Source organism: Hippoglossus hippoglossus, chromosome 7, assembly GCF_009819705.1.
Source record: "Hippoglossus hippoglossus isolate fHipHip1 chromosome 7, fHipHip1.pri, whole genome shotgun sequence".
Lineage (NCBI taxonomy): Eukaryota > Metazoa > Chordata > Actinopteri > Pleuronectiformes > Pleuronectidae > Hippoglossus > Hippoglossus hippoglossus.
In genome coordinates this window covers 3,649,583-3,657,500 of record NC_047157.1, presented here as the reverse complement: position 1 = coordinate 3,657,500, position 7,918 = coordinate 3,649,583, and positions in this window count along the sequence as shown.

Genomic DNA, 7,918 nt, shown 5'->3' with positions numbered 1-7,918 from the left:
ATGTTCTTACTGTTTGGACCTGTCGAAGCAGTGGCTCGGTCATGAACTGTAGCTCAGGTTGACCTCTGCTTTAAGGTCACAGAGGCGCCTGGTTTGTCACCATTGTTTCTCTCTGCTCTGAGGTGAGATGAGCATTGTCTTTCAGCATGCTTCTCATTCCTCACCTTGCTGTCTCTCCTCCCATGTATACGCCTTCAGTTCACTAATTTCATTGAAGCACCAAGTCACAGTCAGCTTTTGCCAGCAAGCTGATTTTTCTGAACGTCATGTATCTCTGCTGTTTTTACGTTACGATCACTGGAATCAAAAAGAGCACTGTTTGGTGCTTTGGCGACTGCTGAAGCCGAGGTCACACCATACGACTTCCAAAGTCATCAGATGCTGAATAGTTGACACTACATGACTAACTGTCTTGTGATCAGGAGTCTTGCAGTGGCTGTGAGTTCATACTACACGACTGACTGACGACAGGGGCTCTAACACTACCTGATCTTTCAGCAGGAAAACCCGCTTTTGTTGGCTACTTGCAAAACTGCCAAAAAAATCTGATCCGTCACTCAAACCTGGTATCCCTGGATCTCATCCCATTGTCTCGCTGGTACCTGAAGCAATGCAGCCACTTGTGTTAATCACTTGGCCATCGGTCTGTCTTATTAGTCAAATCCAAAGGACAAGTTCCTCGAAAGACCGAATAAACACAGACCAGAACAAGAGAGTGTTCTGTTGAACTGGACCAGCAAATACAAAAGGCCTATCTGACCCACTAAAGGCAAACACAAACACATGGAGTCTGGCCCAACCTATAGAACTCAATAGCACAACCCAGACGAGCTGATAGAGCAACAGGTTATTTAAGGGGCGCAGTGAAGCCACTTCAGCTATACATGATTCATTCATACTTTTATCTAGAGTCAACAACAGTCACCCTGCTCAGCAGTAATACTACATGCTGTTGACCCAGCAGCAAAGAGCTTATACTGGTAAATGTTTCATTGTCAGTCTGATGACCTTGCTCCTTGAATATTTGTGTGGAGGGAGAAGCAGAGACTCTTATTGTGCAGGCGGACATGCACATGTATTTATTTTCTCTGCGCAAAGACCATGAATCACACAATCTGCTGATATTATTAGCTGTTAAGCCAGACTTGGTCTATTCGCAGACTTATTATTCCATTTTTAGGGAGAAAAACACACAACAGGCAACAACGGGAGAGACCCTGCAGGGCCTAAAATAAGACAGAAAACAACGGGGTGATGGATTAGTCGGAGACACCCGAGAACGATGACTTCCGTGACCGTGAGTTTGATTGTTTCCTTGAGAAAAAAAAGGTTACAGGAAGGGAGGGGAGGGGGATGCACAATCTACCCTTGGAGGGTAAATCAATAGAGAAACCTTCCTCCATTTTCACAGTTGCACATAGCACATACACACTCTTTTACTGTATATTGTTATTCACATGAATGATCATGTAATTATTCTAGTCCACACTCAATCCCACGCAGCTGATTTAACATCCCTGAGAAACATCTACCTCACACCTAGCCTCATACCTCTGCAGCACCCCATATCATTCCATAGCACTCCATAGCACAAACCAGGCCCTAACAGTAATAATAAAAGCATTTGGCACTGACATCCATCGCCAGCTTAAGACTGTGTGTATACTATATAAACACGGAGGTAATATTTATTGTCAGTTGGCACTAGCTGCTCTGTAAGATTCAGATTTAAAGTGCCTGTGAACTAGATTCATTTTCACTTGAATTCCTCACCCAGATTTCGGAGTTGAATGGATTTTTTTTCCCCAGTTTAGAAATAACAAGAGTGGTATTGTCTTTGTGTTGAGCTCTCTGTTCTCTCTGTCTCGTTATTAACACAGCGGTTTAAAGACAAGCTGCAGCTCATCTTGTTGCTCTGAGCCCAGGGGGATAGTTGGCGTGTACCAGGCGTTAGTCAGAGACCTGAGACAAGGGAGGAAAGAAACTTTTAGACACACGGATGAATACAGAGAGATGCACTGTAAAGGGGAAGAGGGAGAAAACTCGAAAGCGTCAAGGCAACGAACTTAACTAGACACTGACATGTAAATCGCTTCATAAATGTTCCAGTTGTGATGTCTGCCATAGTGAGAAATCTGGTCCCTCTTGAGGATGATGCAAAGTTTGCTCCATGTTGAATAGTAAACTTTGTTTCGGCCCACATGGAGAACAAAATGTAACCACTTTACCATTAATCTGGGAAATGTTAATGAATGTGTATTTCAACCTGCTACTCTTATGTGAGTATAAGGATATTGGTGCATCCAGATAAACAGTTGTTGCACTAATTATCCGTTAGAGTTCAGGAACCTCTGTCCTTCCTGCTGTATATGGCCTGCGACAATTTGATCTGACCCACCTCACATGTTGTTCATATGAAAAAAGGAGGAGATTGTTTTCATGTCTTCACTTGAAACTTGAGTTTATGTTTAAGTTACATGCTTTGTGTACATCAGCAGAGCATGAAGCAAAGAAAAGAAACACCAATACTGTATCTATTTTCACTCAGGTCATTTTTTTGTGTATTGAAACCCACTCCGATGGCAGACGAGGGATTCATAATCTCAAGATGCTTTCAGACATTTTTTAATTGTTTTGAATTGTGGAAATCTGCATTCCAGAGGCTCGGGACTTTCTCTGGACTTTCTCCCACTAGCCCCCTGGAGAATGCCAAATGAGCCCATGTGAGAACACAGTAGGAGATCTTCCGCAGGCTGAAAAAGTCTGCCTCTCTCTCCTGAACCACCCTTACCTGAACACTCTGCGGATTTCTGTGTTTTTGTGAAGGTGTCTGAGCGAGGAATCCCCTGCTGTGTTGTTCATGTGTGAAAGGTAAACTCAGAAAGTCCACACCCAATTCTCTGGACATCTCCCAGAGTTCATGTCTGAAAAGAAACTGATAGAGAAAGAGAATGTGGAGTGGATGAAGTAAGCATTTGTCTTCATCATGGTTTGAACTGTTTGACTTTTGATAGGAGAGAAAAACACGTCGCTCATCTGAGATACCATTGAGATGACTGGGAAAAAAAGAAGAAATCAGTTTAACACAAATACAATTCAAGCATTGAAGTATGACGGAAAAGAAAAATCATAAAGCAGCTATAACCAGTACTTTTTATGATAATGATGATACTAAAACAACATGACAGTATGAAAGAGGTCACTCAGAGTGATGAACCCACAGAGAATAATCAGCTGAATGGGCGTCTCCCCTCTGCTTTATGTAGCCTTACAGTGAGATTCACTGATCCAGACCAAGCAACTTTGAACTTTAGCTGCTGAACATCCACAACTCAATTTAACAGAATGGTTGGATTTTGTATTGGGGCACATATTTAAAAACTGAAACGTTTAACACTGAGGTAATCCTTATTTACGACATAGAATTTAAGTTATTGTTTTTACAGTGTATAGTACAAGTGCAGAGTAAATGCTTTACTGTCAGAGGCATTAGTCATATTCACATGCACACGCTGTCTAAGATGCACTGTGATGCAAAGACAAATGGATTTAGTTGCAGGCGCCCAAATGGACATCCATTACATGATCATATCTCCCATTTACAAAACTGAGTGTGTGTGTGTGTGTGTGTGTGTGTGTGTGTGTGTGTGTGTGTGTGTGTGTGTGTGTGATTGTGTGTGTGTGTGTGTGTGTGTGTGTGTGTGTGCGTGCGTGCGCGCGTGTGCATGTGTGGGTGTGGGTGTTTCAGTTTCAGTCTGTTTTAAACTTAATACAGGGATGAGTGCTATCTGCACTTTACGCGTAGGAGTGGTAAAAAGAGGTCACTCTTATTTGTGTGTGAATGTATAATGGTGGGTGACTGTGCATGAATGTGAGTGTGTGTGTGTGTGTGTGTGTGTGTGTGTGTGTGTGTGTGTGTGTGTGTGTGTGTGTGTGTCTTTCCATCCGTCATTGGCCCAGGCTGGAGAGGAGACTACTCGGAGCCCAGAAAGCAGGGGTCAAGTCCAGGCTTACTCAACCCCCACATACCCTCCCTCTCCCTTCTCTCGCCTCTCTCCATCACGCTCAGATGAGGGACGAGGGGGGTGGGGGGTTACGGAAGAGGTAAGGGGGAGGATCTGTGGAATGGAATGGGTGAAGACAAAAGTTGATGAGAGGAGGAGGAGGAGGTCTATGAACAGAGAGGGAGCCATAAAAAGGGAGCGAAAGGGGAGGGTTGAGAAATGGAAGGTTTGGGGATTATTCTTGGTGAGAGGAGCAGATATATGGGGAGAGAGAGAGAGAGAGAGAGAGAGAGAGAGAGAGAGAGAGAGAGAGAGAGAGATGTTACCTGAGCAGTGATGAAGAATTGGGAGAAAGAGACAGCAAATCATCAGGGACTTCTTTTTTTTTTAATCAGGTAACCAGGCTGATACCAACTGTTACATGACTCAAAAATAACACTCCAAAAGACACATAAAGACACATAATGTGAAACCTGAGCTCAGTTCAACAGAAACTGAACTCGCTGAGCTGTATAATTTAATGTGACTGTGGGATTTAAAAGGATAGAGGGTCCTTTAAAATAGGTTTTAGTGGAGGCCACAAGACGCATCCAAGAGGAGACGAGAGAGTAAATGTAGGGTAAAGTTGTAGTGTTGAGAGAAGAGTCCATTACTATCCTTTCAACACAGTTTATGGTATCCAGTTATTTATTTTCAAAGTGTGCCAGATGACATGATGTAGCATCATGTAATATTGTTGTATAGCATTTCCTTGCAGACCCTAAATAAAAATATAAGAGAAGGATTCTTTAAAAAAAAATGTATGGAGTGATGTATCCTGGTGATGTTTATTAGAATTTTTTTTTTTTTAAAGAGCAGGCCAATGTACTCCTCAGCAAACGATATTGAAACAGATGAATTTGTTGGGGACTATTTTCAGCCACAAATCAACATTCATTTGGTGCTTTGGTGATTATTTGGGGCAGCTAGATATGGAGTTTCCTATTTTTATTCGAGAGTGTAGTCTTTAAAACTCTGCCCTCTTTCACATAGCCCCTGCAACTGGAGCTCTATCGTCACGGGTTATTCAGGTGGGACGTCATTCTGAGGGCCAAGCTCCGAGGTATAATGGAACGCGGCATTACATCTGAGCTGACTAGACTCTAAACTGTCATGTTGCTTGTATAAGAAACTCTTATAGGGATCTGAAGCTATCAGTTTATCTGTCAAGTTCCTGATGCTTATAGGTGTCATTGTGGTCAGTAAATTATTCTAGACGTTAGCATTTCCAGTAACATAGTGAAAGCTGCTTAAATATATTAACAAGGCCAGCTCTTGGTAAATCATCCAAGCTTGTGTGTGTGTGTGTGTGTGTGTGTGTGTGTGTGTGTGTGTGAGTGTGTGTGTGTGTGTGTGTGTGTGTGTGTGTGTGTGTGTGTGTGTGTGTGTGTGTGTGTGTGTGTGTGTGTGTGTGTGTGTGTGTGTTAAAAATGCCAGCAGATCCTTGGAGCCTGCGTGCTAGCTATCGCTGACGCCACCCTGACATCGACTCTGAGGTGGTGCTCTGAGAACAGCGATGACGCCGACTCTGGAGGGCTGTACCTGGCACACATCACTCTGCACCTCTCTCACTCTCTCACACACACACACACACACGGATGAAGACACGCACACATATACTATCACCTCCTGTTTGGCCTGCAGGTCACTAACTCATCAGAGAGGGAATACCGATTAATACAGAGGACAGTGTTTCTCAAGAGTAAGAAGTGTTTTGAAAAAAAAACATTGGAAAAAACGTGTCAAAGCTCCAAAAATACTTCGACTGTTTTATTCCAACATGTTTAAAAATTTAAAATAAAGCTGTTGCCTGATGTTTATTTCTTGGTTCTTTTCAGTATACTGATATAGTAGTATTATTCTAATAAAATAGTTTAATCAAAATTTACGTCTGTAATTTGTCTTGATGTGGCTTTAGTGTATAATATCAAATTTTGGAATAAAACTCTAAAGAAAGAAAGTACCTTGTGCTTGTATGAGTCTGATATTAACAGGAAAGAGTCGTGAAAATATCTTGGCTATATATCTTGAACCTCCCCATCTTGGCTCGTAATCTCAACCGTCTTTTGACTCAGCACAGACCCAGAGTTGTACTTTTATGTACATTAGTTCTCAGCTGGGAAGTGAACTTGCATGTAAAGGTCTTGTAGAAAAATGTTTCTGTCATGTGAAGACTCGAAATTGAAAAGTGAAATAGTCCAGGCTGTTGACTCTAAAAGCACAGTCACAGTTTAAGTGCATAGTTAAAACAATTCTGTTGTTTAAACCTAAAACAAAGCTGTAAGGCTAAAACTGATACAAAACGCTTGCGTGGACAGAGATCGTTTTAGTTTGAAAACACAGTTTTCGAAAAAGAAAGGGCTGCCCGAAAGGGCAGGTTCTCTCACATCCATAATAATTTATGTAGCAGTTTATGTAGAAATTGAACCATACTGTCATTAATGCAGAAATAAGGGAAATAATAAAGCACATCACAAAAAGCTCCCTAACCCTATAAATCTAATATTCAATCCAACGTCTTTATCAGCAGTCACAACAAGCAGAAGCAACCACAGTGGAACTGGTGCAGATAATCTAGAACAGTCAAGTCCTTTCTTCTTTCCAAATGGTTATTTTAATTCATGGCTTCACTGTTTATACTGCTGGTTAAAACAAATCTTATCTGATACCCAACGTGTCAACTTTAGCCAACGCTGTTCCTTTGAGCTGCATTTCTTGTATGAAAGGTGCAATACAAATACAAAAGTTTTGTATTATTAATATTATTATTATTAACAACAGCTGAAGTGATGCAAGTTCTTCTGAGATACACTCAGACCCATAGTCTGATTATACAACACAGTCCTGTTCTTGTTAAAGTTTATGCAACAAAAGACAGAACAGCGTGATGAATGTTTGTCATGGGTCGGTGCTCAGAGTGCTTCTTGGCCAAGGTCAATGAATGATGATGTTTTCAGTAAAATGTTGATAGATCTCGGTGCTTGCTAAAGCTATTAACACAGTTTAGCTCTTTTGTTGTGTGCTGCACAATACACAAGGCTGTGGTATTACCCGTCCTGTGCTCCACTCCCACTTTGAAGATACATCAGTGGAGTTGAGCTGAGTGTGTGTCGTGTGTGTTGTGCGGCTCGGACAGGCACTCTGTTTGATCTTCTGATGAAGCCCCAGTTGGTGAAGTCATCCCTGCTGCAGCCACCGCCCCTGCACCTAAGCGCTGCACTAAATAATGATTATTATAGCCATTGTGAAGCACAGTCCTCTCTCCCCTTCGGCCCCTCTTCTTTTCTTTCATTTCATCTGCCCCCTCCTTCTTTATATCTATATCTGCTGTCAGAGATGACTTGTATTCCCCTCAGAGCAGGTAAACACATGATTTTAGTGGTTTCCTTTTCTGTTGTGCTTACTGTGTATCTCATGCTACACACTGTCTGTCTGTCTGTGGTTGTGTCAATATTTGGTGAGTTCCTTTTCGGATTGATATCAATTTTTTAATTGCACCCCTTTGTTGTTTCGAGTTCACCTCCTGGTCTTGCTTTCTCCACTCCTTTAACTTCATCTGTTTCTCTCTCCCCCGCCTGCTGTCTGCTGTTTCCTCCATCTCTCCCTCTCGCTCTAACTTCCCCGTCTCCACCTCCATCTGTCATTCTGGCTCATCTGTTTCTGTCTGAGCTTCTGAATGTGCACTCTGGATAACCCGCAGAGCAGCCTCCCCTCTGTTTCCTGCACCAAGATGCACCCTATTTATTTCATTGATTTTCATGAGCGAAAGAATGCACAGACCAAAGACTGACTGGCTGCGGAGGGTTTAGCCAAGTCAAGCCCTCGGGTTACTCAGGGAGGGAGAGAGTGGAGGATTGAATCTAGACTGAAACCAT